Below are 16,890 nucleotides of genomic sequence, written 5' to 3'. Positions count from 1 at the left end.
TTTTTCTTGTAGGATATCATTAAATTTCAATCGCCCTATGGCAGTGCCTTTCCATTAATAACCAATTCAGTGTGTCACTTTGCCTCTCCTCTGAAATAATGAGTCTTTGCTTCGCTTTAATAAATTTAAACATATTCTCAAGGCCAGGGAAGATAGGAAACCGCAGATGGGCTGAGAAAAACACGATTCATAAATCCTTAACTGCCTGAGATCGTTGAGAGCAAAACAAAGTAACACTCGTAAAATATTAAACAATCCCAGCTGTATGAGGGAAGCTTCATTAACAAAAATGGACTATTTACTGCCTAGCTCAGGGCCTGTGGGTGGAAAGAGTCAAAGAAATCTTTAAAAAGAATTCCCTCTGCTATTTCTTCTCATGATTTCTTAACCAACTAATGGAACAATGAAAACATTATCTAGATTGCCCAGTATTTGCCAACAAATAAATATTATTTAAAATGCCATCAATTATTTTCTTCACTTGTGCTCTTTAAAAATTAGCGAATGAAATTATCACTGTCTTTTCTTGGGGACAATTTCACAACCATTGTAAACTTATGGAAGACCAGAGGGACCTGGGTACCAAAACAAAAAGATGACCTCAAGCTTGGAGGGCATCCTTAGTCAAGGGGTTTCTATAACGTTTCTGATTTTAGGAGCGATTAAGCACTTTTGTTTTCAAATCTGTTTTATTATTCAGCTACTTATCTCTCAATACCTAAGCTATTTTTTAGTGCTAAGCTATGAACACCTTCATGATACATATTTCAAGATGGGAAGTTTGCTATAAAAACTCTAACATTTTAGATGGAAATTATGGGATACTGTCATAAAGGGGGATAATTTTAAGGTCCTGCTGCAAAAGCAAATCCAGCATGCTGGTGGTATCTGTCTGCAGAAGCAAGAGATCAATGTCTGTCTGTTAAATGCTAAGAACGTAGATGCTCCAGCCTTAAAGACAAGCTGAGAATTTACTGGACAGATTGTCAATACTTCTAAACATTTCAAGGGCAAAAATATTGCTTTATACAATCTGTGTCACGTTTATTGCAAAAGAAGAATCTAGATTTTTCTTCTGGTTCTGTCAGCACTTTCCCTTTTATTGCGCTGAGATAGATAATTAAGGAGTTCAACAGGGAATAATGCTCTCCAATCCCACATATAGTCATAAGAAAGAGATCACATGCTAAGTAAGGCAAAGGAAAAAAAGGTGTTGCCATGTCTATGTTTTATTTTCTGTCCTCACCAGCACAGTTGCTGACCGTGGGAGCTCTTGGAACCTTTATTGTTTATCTGTAAAGTTGGAAGAACAGAAATATTCTCCATCTTCTAAACAAGAGTTAGTAACATACGTTGTTAGCTCAGAAGGTTAGTCTTATGAACAAGAGTTAGTGCATATCATTACCTGCTTAGACTAATCCTTATATTGAATGAATAGTTTAGATAAAAAAATAAATTAAATGAGCAGTTTAAGGGGACAATTAGGGAATGGAGGAAGACAAAAGCAGGGAGATGAGAAAGATAAGAGTGATACAGAAAATACTTACTGTATGCACATGTGGAATTGTCATAAAATATGGTTTGTTGTTTAATTAAAGAAGGGTAATTTTTACAAATGAAAGACTGGATATTTTGTTTAGTAGTTGCGTGTTTATTAGAGACGACAAGACATTGAGTTGAACCCCAACACTCTCTGTCTCTCTCTCTCTCTCTGCCTCTATCTCCATACTTCTCCTCCCAACACATACCACCCAACCACTGGATTCGCAAGAAGTATTTTTCCCCACCAATTTATTGGAATATGTAAGGAGTTGCACAAAGAATATGGGCCTGGACATTTATTGTTAAATATGAATAGGCAGTTTTGATCTAGTATTACAATGCTAACTGTTGGTGACTGACTATTGTTAGACATGTAAGACTTGTTCTGAATCAAAGCTTTCTCATCAATGATGAAACTCTAGCAAGTTCTTCAGATTTGGAATGTGTCTTTGCCTCCAGTCTTGCATGGAAACGTTAACTGCTCATGTTGAGGCTTCTGTTATTAACCTCAATTCTTTCTTGAGTATCAAATATACTTATATTAATTAATGTTTTAATAGTAAATAACATTGAATTATATATATATATGCATTTATATTTAATATTGACATTTTCTTCTAAAAAGTACAGAATGCAGTCACCTATTTCTATAAAAACCCACTTGGTCTTGATTAACAAGTATAGGAGGTGAGTTTCTTGTGGTAGAAAGCTTCAAAAATTAGTAATGCAAAAAAGTTGCACATTAAAAAGAATAACAATATGTGTATATATTTTTATTATGGGGTTCTACTCAAATGTATACACAGAACTTACTTATCCTTCATTAAGAACTGCTAAAACTGTTATTTCCTTTCTTGCACATGGTAATATCAGAACAGATTTTAAAAAGACAGACCATATTTTCTCAGAATTGGGGTAGAAAAACTGATTTCTTTTAACACGAAGATGGCTATTCGGAGGTGAAATAAACTCTCATTGGCGGCCAAGGATCCAGTGTCTGAAAAGTTGATATTTTCTTTCTCCGCAGTCCATCAGTGAACATGGAAATGATTACAATGAGAGGCATGTGAGCACTGAAGTCTTTGCCACTGGGCTCTCATAAATCTTGCCAGTTCCCAGTGAACAACACCAAATATTTGCAGCTGAGGAACATTTGGTCTGGCTTAAATTAACATATCGCAGCAGTCAGAAGGCATTAAGCTTTGCCAACGATTTGAAACAATTTTTCCGTCTCAGAAGACACACTGACTTTTCTTTAGTTTTCTAGAAGAAGATAGTAGAAACTAAAACAAATGACACGAAACTGGAAGTTGTTAATAAAAAAAAAAAGGAAGCGAATAAAGGCGTCTTATCTACTTTGGTAAATTCATTAACACTGTTTATAAGAATCCTGTTGTTCTCATGCAGGTGGCCACCTGAAAAGTTTCGGTTGAAACTTTTAGCTTAACGTAAACAACAAATCAAAGAATATAGACATCTTTCCTTTTTATTCTATTACAAATTAAAACGGATGAAAACTGCTGTGTAAGAAAACTAATTAGTATCTTCAACTTATAATTTTAAGCAGTCTTAGTAGGCAGAAAAGGAGACATGTGCTGCTTTATGTCTCAAAGATCTGCTCCGTTAAACGGTTTCTCCAGACATGAAGGCCCAAGCCGATCATGTAAAGCAATTTGATGACTAGAACGGGGAACTCTTCAAGTATGAAAGACTCGGAGGAATGGATTCAGCTGATGAAACTGTGGTTCAGAAGGGAGATCAATACAGTCACCCATTTACGGTTAGTCCCACAATCTGGGTGATGGTGCCCCTTCTTTACTGAATAAGATTGGCTGGGGGAAAAGCAGGCTACTGAAGTAGAAAATGATTCTGATTTCAGTTTGCGTGCACAGTTGCGTTACACTGAAATAGTCGTTCCACCTCCCAGTTGTTCACGGATAAAGCAAGGGTAATGACTTCGGCCTTGTAAGTTATTATGGTATTTAGTTAATACCTGACCCATATGGAACGTTATACAAAAGGTAGTTGTTAGTTTCAGTTCTTTTAAAATAGGTTAATGTCATTACTTTTAGCAATTAATAGTTTCTTATGTAGTCTCGCACCTAGTGAGACTTATTAATTGCCCACCACATAACCAAATCTTCCTATAAATAACTGGTGAAAATATCTAATGGAAGCCCAGGCTGAAGAAATGAAAACAATTCAGATACTGTGTTTCAAAAGATGTGCAACCTTTCGTTATATGATTTCATGACATATATTAAACAGAATTTTCATATTATTTAAGCATTATCCTACATGCTTGTGTAAGATCTGAAAGTTAGTCCTGGGTTCATTTCCTTTAGGTCTGTGTTTTCTCTGTGGCCTATTCTGCTGGAAAAACAATCTCAAACATAGTTTGCTGACAATTTAAGATAATTACATAAAACAATGTTTAAGAGAATGTCTAGTGTGAGATTTGAACTCCTGTCTTTGGCAAGAACAGTGAGCAACTTTTATTGTAATATATCTCCCTAGTCACCTACTCTTTTCCTTACTTAAAAAAAGATGGGTTTGGAGGTGTGTTCCACGGTGAATTATACATGCCCGGTTACTGTAAACTTGGACAAAACCCTACGGCTGGGTAAGAAATGGACCCAAGATAGTTCACATGCCTGTGTCTTGCCTAAATGAATACCTTGTCACACTGCCTTCTAAATGTGTTTACTTATACTTATATATTAAAGAATCTCTTAGCAGGGACAAGAAATTTCCTTTATGCAAAGGAAATATTTAATACAGACTCATATCTGCTCAAAGTAAAGAGAATAAATGTTGATGATGTCTTTATTACTAGCACCGTTGCCATTTAAAGGTCTAGGGAATCATCTCAGAAGAGAGGGCAGAAGGAACTTAAAATGCAAGCTAGAGGCAAGAGTGTCACGCAATGCTTTCATTCAGACACCATTGCTGCAGAAGTATTCAAATATCGACATCTGTGAAATACCTAGTTCTCCAGCTTTCTACCAAGGACAGAGAAGTTGCTCAGAAGACCCTGTATAAGTTGCTTTTCTGTTGTGTAGTAAAATGACAGGAGAGCAAGGGAACGTAAGGAAGGAGGAGTTAATTTTGGCTTAAAATCCAAAATGGATGGAAAGAACCCATAACAGTCACACCAACAGGAAGCAGGGAACCATGAGGACAGACGCCTGAAAGGTCACATCTTTGAGTGCAAGCATGAAGCAGAGAAAACACACAATGACTAGTGTTACTCCCTAATGCTTTATCACCTCAACCAGCCCAAACAATGCTGCAAACTGGCAACTACGTGTTCAAATGCTTCAGACCGTGGAGAAAATTTATTCCAACGAACATAGGCACCATCCCTTTGTGAGAGGCCAATGATGGTTAAGGCTGACTGGAATGAGGAATATCATGTTATCTCATGGTTTAGTCACTGAGAGACTAGTTGGGAAAAAGAAAGTATTCAGAGAGAAATAAGGGGCATACCAGAGGCTAATAGTGGGAGTATATTCTTTACACACACACACACACACACACACACACACACACACACACACACATCCAGTAACAGACAGCATCAAAAGAGGCCAGAAGTTGAAGGAGAGCATGGAAAGATATATGGGAAGGTTTGTAATGCAAATAGGAAAGTGAGAAATTCATATAAAATATGGTTTCAAAGCAAAAACTCCGACACGTATTCATTCTTAGGGATTCATCATGCAGATGCCCCTTAACCTCCGTTTCCATTCAATGTTGGTTGTGTTTGCTCTATCCATAAGTACGAGTAGCGATGTCCTTAAGAAAATGAATATATTTAATCAAACATGACTACCTCTCTACCTCTTAAGATTGATTATCTCAAAATAACTTGGACATGAATGGCAACAACAAAACTTATACAAGCAGATGTCCTTAATTTTACTAAATAGAAATTTTCAGTATGAAATGATGAAGCTAGATCTACCTGTAAGTAATGCTAACAATATTTGATCCTACCTATAGCACATGCTGTATTTAGAACATAGAGAACTTAGTTCAACAGATATGAGATATTATTTCCCATTATAAATTAATTGGGCTTTCTGTATTTCTACAATTAACCACTATATTAGTTTTTTTTTTTAAATATGAACAGAAAGATGGTTTTATTTGCTTGTTTCTGTGTTTGTTTGTTTTGTCAGGCAAATAGAAGCAGTGACACCAAAAACATTTATAGGACCTGAGAATAATTTTCTTCTAGTTAGGTGGATATAAGAAAAACTATAAGTCACATTTTTAAAAGATATTTCCTGGTATATCTAGCAAGAGTGGCAAAAAATTTTTTACTTCATTGATCTTATCCATTTGTTTGGTAGTCAGCTTTCAAGTTTTTTCAAGTTCCTCATGGGATTGCTTTTACTTTACATGGGAACATCACAATAAGTAGAGGAAAGGGAAGCACCATGTGTAACAGAGGAAGTCAAGTCTATCAGGAGACACTCTGCAAAAGACTGCTTTTAACAGGAAATCATAAAGCTGATTTCTGTATGACCATGTATTAATGTCCATATTAAATTATTTCCTACCAGTCAAGCTAATATCAAAATAACTTTAATAACCCTTATTAACTCTCCAATATTTTATACAAAGAAAGTTCCATGCCTTCCTTTGACTGTAGGAATATAAGATGCTTTGCAGAGCACACATGGACAGACCCATGGCTCCAGCTGCATATGTAGCAGAAGATGGCCTTATTGGGCACCAATAGGAGAAGCCCTTGGTCCTGCCAAGGCTCAAACCCCAGTGTAGGGGAACGTCAGGGCGGGAAGGGGTGTGGTGTGTGGGTAGGAGAACACTCTCATAGAAGCACAGAAAGGAGAGGTGGGATAGGAGGTTTATGGATGGGCAACCAGGAAAGGGGATAACATTTGAAATGTAAATTAAAAAATCCAATGAAAAAAAATGCTTTGCAGTCGTGTATTTTGGCTTTAGGATTTAAGGAAATGCAACCGAAGTTTCCACAATGAGGTGTATCGAAGAAAAGCATATGTGGATGCCTTTAACAAGGACCCCCTTTCTCTATGTTTGTACCCAATAATCAGTGTGTGAGGTGAGGGTAGAGAGGGCCCAGTCAGGAAATTAGACATCTTATCTTCAGGTTGGCTAAATAAGGACCAATAACCTCGGCCTGCTACACTCAGCGATAGCTGCCTTTACAAATGAAATTTTGACTTCTTCACGGCTTAGCTAAAGGAAGACACTATCAGTAGACCTGCATTTCTGTGCAATATGAGTAAAAGATTTCGACATCTGACAGGGAAAATGAAACAACTGATAAAGGATCTCTGAAATGTCCTCTCAATGCCAGGCAACATTTTTATGTTGATTTGCTTTTTTATTACTGTTTACTCCCATCTCAGGTGCACTAAAACACAAAACACACGAAGCGACAGAAAAGTCAAACAGCAGGAAACACATCAAGGTGACAGTCTCCTTAAAGGAGAGTTCACTGCCTTACACTACAATTGTGCTTGCTGCCCTAACTGCTTGCTTACTTTGATAAGAATGTGAAGAATTCAAAGTCATTAGGGGAAATGTTATCATAATAATATCTGCAGACATCATTAAGGAAAGGAAGATTGTTTCTGCAAACTCATGTTCTGCATTTAAAACTAACAAAATTCTAAGCACCAGAACATTTCTTTCCAAACACAAATAGCATTTTTTCAGCTCTTCCAAGCCTACACTGCAGCTACTTAGAAGGTCAAGAAAAGGAGAGGCGTCATGTGAATGAAAATAGGAGCCTGAAACTTTAATTTCAATGCCTTAATTAATAAGAGACAATTCTGGAAATAGCACAGGTGAATGTTTAGTTTTAAAAATGACAAAAGTATGTAGATGATTTGACATATAATACAATGAAAAATAACATTATAGCTCGTGTGTAATAGTCTACTACTTGGGGAAGAAACATTCAGAATTATTACAAAATTAAACTGTTAAAATCAAAGAAGGTTTTAATTTTCTTCCAATTTAGAGTTTACTTTAGTTTATTTGCTTTTGGTGTAAGTAATTTTGTTAAACTTCTAGATAAAGGTAGTTTCATTTCATGTAATAAACAGTGAGAAACACAAGCTAAAATCACTTGGGGAAAAAGTACAAAAAAAATTAACTGTCTAAATGGAATGTTAGAACAATAAATCAAAATCAGCATATTATATTCCTTAAAATTATTATAATAACAATAGATGTGTATATAATCCAGGGTATTATATAAAATGTAAAAGGGATATTTATGAGAGCAAACTTGTCAAAGTTTTGCTGTTTTGTGTCATTCTCACAGTGGGTAACATGATGCTAGCTGAAACTTGGTATAATCAAACATTAAGTAGTATTTTCATAGAGTTTGCCTATTTAGATCTTAAACACCTAATCAGTAATTTCTATTTCCAAGTTGCTTATGGGCGGTTTAAGATCCATCGCTCAACAGCGAAATAATTTTTTCCCCTAGTATGATTTCTCGTTAAATTCTAGAATGGGTTCCTTAGTTATAATCTATTAAAAGAATCAGAAATGAACAAAAATGAATGATTAACTGAAATTTTATAAATTATAAAGTGAAATAAAATGAGCAGAATGCACAAACCAAGCATTACAGCTCATGTGCCTTTGTTAAGGACGCTATGAAGGCTCTCAGTGTTTTCATCAGTACCGTCCAGCTTTCCCCACCATGTTTTCCTGGTGCTTATACATTACACAGCAGCTGTGTGGACTGAGTGCTTGGAAGTCATCTCTCATTTATGCACAAAAGAGGGTTTATATGTTTTGATTAACTCCCACAAACCCACGAAACTTGAGGGGCATTTTATGACGACCAAATACTTTTATGAATATGTTCAACACTGAATAAACTTCAAGACTGTTTTTAAATATTTGAAATAATAGTTAAGCACTGCCTCCCAACTTAACTGAGGCAAAAAAAAAAAATGGTACTTAATTGAGAATACTTTGGTGGCTGAAGAGTTTCTTTGTTTAGAGTCAAAATTTTGTACCAGTTGTGGAAAGTTGTTAAAACACTTCCTGGTCTTCTAAGGTATTACATTCTCTGAATGCTGAGTGCCCTTGTTTGTTATATGTGATAAGCCAATGAACTTCTTCGTGAGCTTTATTGCAGTTAAAACTTTGGTCCTCAGGGCTGGTAAGATGGTTTAGCAGTTTAAGGCCCTGGAAGCCACGTCTTACGATCTGTCCTCAGTCTCTGCGACCCGCGTGGCAGAGAGAACTGACGCCCACGAGTTCCTTTCTACCCCTCACACACTTCTGTGGCACAGCCACCCACAATACATTTTATGTAAATAAATAATTAAAAATGTTTTGACTTCGTTTCCTATTTATCGCTTTGATCTTCTCCCGTTGTCTTATTGCACCACTTACGGTTTCCGATATTAAAACAAGAGGTTTGGAGACAATGCACGTCCTTTTCCTGTTCCTGATTTTAGGGGGAAATGCTTCGACTTTCTCTCAGATGAGGGTACTGTTGACAATGGGCAGCTTTTATCTTTTGGTCTATTTATGTGAGGGGTTTCCTTTACTGATTTATATGTGTCGGTTTATCCCTGTGTCTGTGCCATTTCACCAACTTAAGCATAGTGAGTAATCTTCACTTTTTTTTTTTTTTTTTGCTTTGGTTGCAAGTATTTATTATGCTATTTGGATCTATTCTCATAAGAAATATCAATATGTGATTCCCTTTCTGTTCTCGTAGTGGGGTCTTTGAACAGTTTTGTTAGTCAAGATAATAGTGGCTTCATCCAAAGATTTAGTAAATAATCGTTTGTTTTCATTTTTTTGGAATAATTTGAGCATTGTCGGTGAAAATTCTTCCTTTGGTGGTTTAGGGGATCAATTTGGCACTTGCTGTTTGTTTCTTGGGAGATGTTCATCACTACTGCTTTTTCACTAGAGGTTATGAGTCTGTTTAGTTGTCTTTTAAACCTTGATTTAATTTTGGAAGGTTATATATATATATATATATATATATATATATATATATATATATTTCTCCAGTTTGCATAACTTCACCCTCACCAGAGACGTTTCATGCTACATTAGGTGCTAAGAACACAGAGACCCACAATTGGACAGGGTAGAAAGGACAGGCTCTAGAGCAATCTGAAATAAGTGGGCTGCCCTTATCATACCCCCTCCATTCCATCCTCAGGGTTTTATGTGGGAGAGGATGAAGAAATGTTATAAAATGCGGTGAAATAGTTGAGAACTCTGAGGAAACAGCATTTCCAGAGTCGAAAGGGCTGGTGTACATATGAACTCAGAGAAAATCTGACAGCATTAACAGACCTACACTGGTTCAAACCACAAAGCGTCCCAGAATGAAGAAAAAGAAGTGGAAACAAATTTCCACGCTCAATCTAGAAGCTGTTTGTAATCAATAAGTGTTTAGAATGGCAAAATCCGTTTTCTCCAATGGAGTGCCGACGAATCTGTTAACCACACTCCAGAATAGACTCCAAGCATACGAGTAGTGGGAACACAGACTCTCTGCTCTGCACTTTAAAAACGGAACTTCTTCCTGGAGCCCGAGCAGTGTGAAGAAGCAGCAAGGACGACCTCCGGACGGACCAAACCTGCACACTGCTGCTGGATACCCGTGTTCAGGGCCAACGTCCCCTGCTGCTGCCGCCATGCCCAAAAGAAAGGCTGAAGAAGACAAAGCCAAGGGGAAGGATGAGCCACAGAGAAGATCTGCAAGGTGGTTTGCTAAGCCTACTCCTCCAAGGCCAGAGTAAAAGCCTAAAACGTACCCTGCAAAGAAGGGAGAGAAGATTCCCAAGAGGAAAAAGGGGGAAAGCCGATGCCAGTAAGGATGTGAGTAATCCTGCAGAAATTGGAGGTGACAAAACAGACCAGGCACAGAAATCTGAAGATGCTGGAGGTGCCAAGTGACGTGTGTGCATTTTTTATAACTGTGTACTTCTGGTGACTGTACAGTTTGGAATGCTATTTTTTATCCAGTTTTATAAAAATGCAGGATTTTTGTTTTACTTTTCTTTAAACTATATTTTTAGCATACACAACACTGGGGTGGGGGTGGGATCATGTATCACTAAAATAAAAATCACCCAAGCTAGAGTGAGGACAGAAAACCTCTTTCCTAGATAATTTTGAAAGGCTCCTGTTGACTTCCAGGAAAGACATCCTGGTCTTGCATAGGTAGCCACCAAGAAAAAAAACAAAAACAAAACAAACAAACAAACAAACAAACAAACAAACAAAAAAGACCTTGTGGTCTGGGGAAACTCTAAATTCATTTTTATATCCAGTTCCCCTGTACCATTGACGTAGACTTACTTCCCTTAAAACCAGAGACCTGTTGGAACCTGACTCCCAAAATTGGTTTTCTAGTCTATTGGGCAATGTGGACTCTGCAGTGACATCATCGAGTGTTCTCAGAAGATCGCTGGTTCCTTTAATAAAAGATTGTGGATCTTCAGATTGATAATTCTGCCATGTTCAGTTCCTGAAAGTCAGGGCCGGCTTGTGAGAAGTTGTTAAACAACACCCTTAATGTGAAATGTCAACCCTCACTCTAAGCTACTTTCCCCCTTTTGAAGCATGGAATGAAGATTTGACTGGGTTTTATAGTGGATGTCTGATTTCGATAGTCTATACAAGAAGGGAATTTGGAAGTCCTTGAATATTGTTGATTGTCTGCCCATGTCCTGCTGGAAACACCATGACTGGTTATGAAAAGTATTTTTAATAAAGCTGGTTACAGTTAAAAACATAAATAAGTAAACGTCTTTGTTTTAGTATTTTTGTCTTACTTTTTCAAAGTTTCCTTGGGTTGATTTTCATCCTTTTGTCTTTATTTTTAAATTTTAGGAAAGAGAAAGAACATGAAGTCGGGTGGGTAGGGTTATGGGGAGGATCTGAAATAGGAATGAAAGGTTGTGTAGATGGAGTTGGCCTGCGCTCATTCCTGTGAGGGATTTTTCTTAACTCACTCAGTTAAGGTGGAAAGGGTCATCCTGCATTGTGGAAGAGCTGCTCCTTGGGCAAAGGCCTGGACTGAAGGAAGAGGCGTTCAGTGAGCAGAGCAGCAGAGTGGTTGCAATGAATCTTGGCTCTCTGCGTTGGACTGAATGGGATATGGCCAGCAGTTTCAAGGGTCTCTTGCTCTGGCTATGATGGACCATAACTTGGAATTACCAAATAAATCCTTTCTTCTGTACAATCCTCTGCTCTGAGTATTTTACAACAGCAACAGGAAAGGAAACTAACACAGCTTTTATGTATTCTTGATATCCTTCAGGTTGCATGTTTCCTGATAAGAGCGAAGGGTATATCATACTTAAAGCATTTTGGCTCTGTCTTGCCTTCCCCATTAGAAACTGCATTGTTCCTCTTTGTGTTTCCCTTTCGCTTAAATAGTGTGAGATAGTGAACAGTTGCTGAATATTTGATGATGAATACAGATGTGCATAAAAGTAGATAATAGTAAGAGGAACATTGTTATTTCTGGAACTCTTCTTTTCTGATGTTATTTCTCCTTCCCTCCTTCCTTGCTTCTTTCCTTCCTTTTTCTCTTTTTATACCTTATCATCATTTATAAAAGTGTGATTTCAGATATTGATAATAATTAACTAGCAAAATCCAGCTTTGCTAGAAGAGAATTAAAATTTAAAAGGATATTAAGTAAATGAAAATAACGTAATTAAAAGCCCTAGAAGTCTTTCTACGGCCCATGTCTCCGCCCAAAAATGATGTCATCACTCCAAGTCTGCCAGTCTTTATTAGCGCTTCAGGTCAGTACATGAGCTAAATCTTTTCAGAATTAAGGCCAGCATGAGGTGGCCTTATCTGACATCAATGGGAGGGGAGGTCCTTGGTCCTGTGGAGGTTTGATGCCACGGTGTAGGGGGAAGCTAGAACAGTGAGGCAGGAGTAGATGAGTGGGTGGAGGATCACAGTCATAGAGACAAAGGGGAGGGGAGAGAGGGCCATAGAGGTTTGTGGAGGGGTAACTGTGAACGGGGATAACATTTGAAATGTAAACAAATAAAATGATTAATAAAAAATTAATGAGGAATGAATGACTAGATAGGCTCGCTATACACTCTGGGGTTATTTCTATGGAGACATATGCACACAAATGAACTAGACTTCTACTTTCCTTTTTTAATGAAATAAAGCATGGATCATGAAAATATTTAAAAAATACATCCATATAGGCTACAATCTGAACGTTCAATGGACTTTCTCTTCCTCCTCCAACAGTGCAAGCATATTCACCATGAATACTCTCAAATTACAGTAGTAATAAATGATAACTGCTCCTCCTAACTCCAATCCATTGCCCTTTAGCCATTCAAGACTGATGGTTTCTGAGAGTGAGAAAATAGCGTGTATTTAAAAATTTCTAAGGTTAAAAATCTGGTTGAATGTTCAATGGGAACTTTTGATGCTGTGGTTCAGTTCAATCCTTCAACACAATGGCAACAGGTGAGCGTAGCTTTAAACTGTAATGTTTAGGATATTTTGTTTTCCTCAAAGGAAAAACAGTTACCTCTTGGACACATATGTTATTACTGAGGTTTGAAGAATCAACATAGGAGAAGGAAATCATTGGAGATTCTGCCTTCTGTACAAGAGTTACTACTAGTAAGAGGGGCAGATATTTCACAGGATATAAACTGGAGGAGAAATGATAACACTATGTTGAAAGACTCTTATAATCCCATCTATGAGCCAAAGGCTAGTGAACTGCAAGTACATTTGAAGTAAGAGAATATTTTGCTCTAGTCCGAAGGGTATTGTTCCTGCATTTCCCTTTAATATATCCATAATGTTGGTAAATAAGAAATGTCATTCCAGAAGATCAGACCGTAGATCTTTGAGTGTCAGAGGAAACACAACATCCAGACAGAGTAAAGGTGACACTGACTGGCACTGACCTATTATAAAGAAGTTGCCTCTAAAATGAGTTCAGAAGGAGATCCTGTGAATATGTTGGATGCTAAGTCTGTGCGAGTCTTTAAACTTTCATAAAATGCAAAGCATAAACTACTAAATTCTCCACATGAACTCTCTAGGAGAGCAATGAACAAAACCAATCTTTTGCAGTTTCTGGAGCTTTTAAAAACAGGAGTAATACAATCGTAACAAAACATCAAAACAGTTAGCAACAACACACATGTATTAAGTCTAAAAGCATTTTCCAGTACTCAATACCTTCCTTACCCAAAAAGCTTGCACTCATTTTATTTAAACAATCAATGTCTCATCATCAAAACAATACTAGTTCTGTTTTAGCATTACTAAATCTTTACAATCCTTTAAAAAGACAGGAACGGAGGGGTAACGCCAAGTCAACAGGATAACTGAAGTGTTTAAATTATTTTAGGCAGGTATTGATATCTCACTTAATCATCTCCTGTAAATCACATCTCGAGCCTGAAGAGTGCACAGTTATATATTTTAATATGGTGAATTAGAATCTAAGTATTTATATGTATATTCTAAGTACAGATACAATTTAAACTGCTATGGCTGTATGATAGATACATGTCTTTGCAAAGAAGAAAAGAATGAAGAAGATAATTTTCTCCTTGCTATTTTATCAGCACTTTCCATGAGCACGGCTGTTGGTATTATTTTTGTCAAATCCTGGTTTGCTTCGGTCTTTTGAACTTGCATGTTCTATGGCCTGTAGTGATATTCATTGATGGATGCCCTTGGTATTCAGAAAAAAATGCTTCTCTCTGCCTCTTTACAGCAAAGTTCAACAGTGACAACCCGAGATTAGTATGTATGCACCTTTTCAGTTATGGATTTCAAGAAATAGTCTTTTGAAAGGCTGGGGAGAACAAAGCTGAATCTCTGAGAGTTTACTTTTGAAATTAACTGTTTGATTCTCAACCAGAACAGCATATATCTGGCTAACAGAAATGACAGTATGCATTGCATTCACAAATACCTTCAAAATTTTAAATTGTACCTCTGATCAACATAAGAACTCACACTAATATGTACAAATTTCCTACATGTATTAACACTTTTAACTAAAGATTGCCTATCTTTGGGGATCTTATGTATGAATATTTTAGTGAATTCCATTGAGGGCAACATAAAGAAGAAACAAAGGTTTTTAAAATAATTTTTGAATGAACCAATTGAGGGCTAAACTTTGCAAATCACGATATATAAATCAATGTTTTTAATGATAGAAAGTTTTGCCTCGTTTGAAAGAATGTGCAATGGGAAAGGATATGACGGTGGGAAGAATGCAGTCGTGAAATAATTCTACTTCCAATGGTCTCATCTAGTTTTACTATGTGGAAGGCATGGTTTAACCATGATTTAAAAGATTCTTCTCTTAATTGCATCAGGACAGTAGAAATTTATCTCCAGCGTCAAGAAAGTAATACACTATTGGTTTAAGATAAGCTGTATGTATTTATAACTATATAATTTATTCTACATTTTATAACACGTGCTTTTATACTATGGATCCATCCACAGTGTAACATAATTGGAAAATATTTCTAATTAGATTCTTTATCGTAGCCCTAACAGAGATGCATTCCAACTAATACCGAAGTATACCTGGCTGCATTTTATCATGCATTAGAGATTTTAATCAGGTAATCTGCGCAGCATCTGGGAACGCAAGCAGAGGCAAAGTCTGCCATAACAAAGGCACTGTAACAGTTCACCTTCAGTGAAGAACAATAATGCATTATTAAATTCACTTTCCTGCCCAGTGGTTACACTTAGCTGACCACAGCAAATTCGCTCTCTGCCTGGTCCTCACAACTTGGCAGAAAAATAGATTCTGTCACATTTAACGGGTTTCAAAAATGACAGGATGCCTCTTCTGTTTTAACTATGAACCGTAATCTTTCAGAAGTAAATATAATTATACATTCTTTTGGTCTTGTCATTCTGAGGATAGGTTCTGCATGTAGGATATCATTAAACTATATATTGCCATAACTATCATTAATGAGTGGAACTTACACTATGTATCAAATTCCCAGATTTATCATAGGACCCTCATCCTCTATAGCAACATTATTCTCATAATTCAGCAATTATCTTTGAGTTTACCTCACACAAATCAGTGTACATCTAGCAAAATTAATGTCATCTTGTATAATACTGCCTAAAAATATTCAGGAAAAATATATAGTCATTCATTAATTATCAAAATTTAAAAATATATCATTTATCTGTTAATCACACCATCTCCTTCCTGTACGTGTACATAGGTATTTTATCATGTCGATTACACAGATTGTATAATGTTCCCTGTCTTAAATATATCAAGCATGGTAAATTCTGATGGGCAAAATTTATAATTAGCTTTCTAACTTTCCCAGTAAATTTTTATAAAAATAAGATCAAATATTGGAGGTATTACTTATGAATAATTCAACAACCCAAATAGTCCAATTAAAAATAGGGTACAGAATTAAACAGAGAATTCTCCACACAGGACTCTGGAATGGCCGAGAAGCACTTAAAGAAATGTACAACATCCTTATTCAGCAGGGAAAGGCCAATCCAAACAACTCTGAGGTTCTGTCTCACACAAGAGCTAAGATCAAAAACTCAAAAGCTTGCATGCGCTGGTGAGGATCTAAAGCAAGGGGAGCACTCATTTATTGCAGATGGGAGTGCAAACTTGTACAACCACTTTGGAAATCAATTTGGTATTTCCTCAGAAAACTGGAAATAGTTCTACCCCAAGACCCAGTTATACCACTCTTGGATATACACCCAAAAGATCCTCCGGCATCTCACTGAGACACTTGCTCAACTGTGTTCACAGCAGCGTTCTTTGAAACACTCAAAAACTGCAAACAACCTAGATGCCCCTCATTTGAAGAATGAAAAGAGAAAGTGTGGTACATCTACACAATGGAATACTATTCAGCTATTAAAAAGAAAGACATCATGAATTTTGAAGGCAAATGATGGAACTTTTAATATCTCCTAAGTGAGATATTAAAATTCCAAAAGAACATGCATGGTATGTATTCACTTGTAAGGAACACAGTTAACAGTTACACTCCACAGACACAAAAAAGCTAAGGAAGAAGGAAGGTCCAAGACAGGAAGCTTGAATCTCATTTAGAAGGGGGAATAAAATAGTCATAAGAGGTGGATAGAGGGAGAGAAGTTACAGGGCCAGGTGATGGGGAGGGGTATTGGAGATTCAGGGTCAGGTATGGGGAGGGCAGGAGAGATAGCTACATGACCACGAAAATTAATGGGAATCTGCAACTAACAGGGGTGAAGATGTGGGGGTGCATTTTCAGGATGAGACATAGACCTCATACG

At 36.9% G+C, this 16,890-nt stretch overlaps 1 protein-coding gene and 1 pseudogene across 1 annotated transcript in view; one reads left to right on the top strand and one right to left on the bottom strand.

Annotated features, from left to right (window-relative positions):
- Dach1 (dachshund family transcription factor 1) overlaps window positions 1–16,890 on the bottom strand; it is a 365,099-nt gene that overhangs the window by 39,861 nt on the left and 308,348 nt on the right. The gene's annotated exons all lie outside the window — the stretch shown is intronic.
- Window positions 10,227–10,488, top strand: LOC116913641 (annotated as a pseudogene).

Source organism: Rattus rattus, chromosome 12, assembly GCF_011064425.1.
Source record: "Rattus rattus isolate New Zealand chromosome 12, Rrattus_CSIRO_v1, whole genome shotgun sequence".
Taxonomy (NCBI): Eukaryota; Metazoa; Chordata; class Mammalia; order Rodentia; family Muridae; genus Rattus; species Rattus rattus.
Note: the sequence above shows the minus strand (reverse complement) of the source record. Positions and strands in the feature narration are given on the sequence as shown.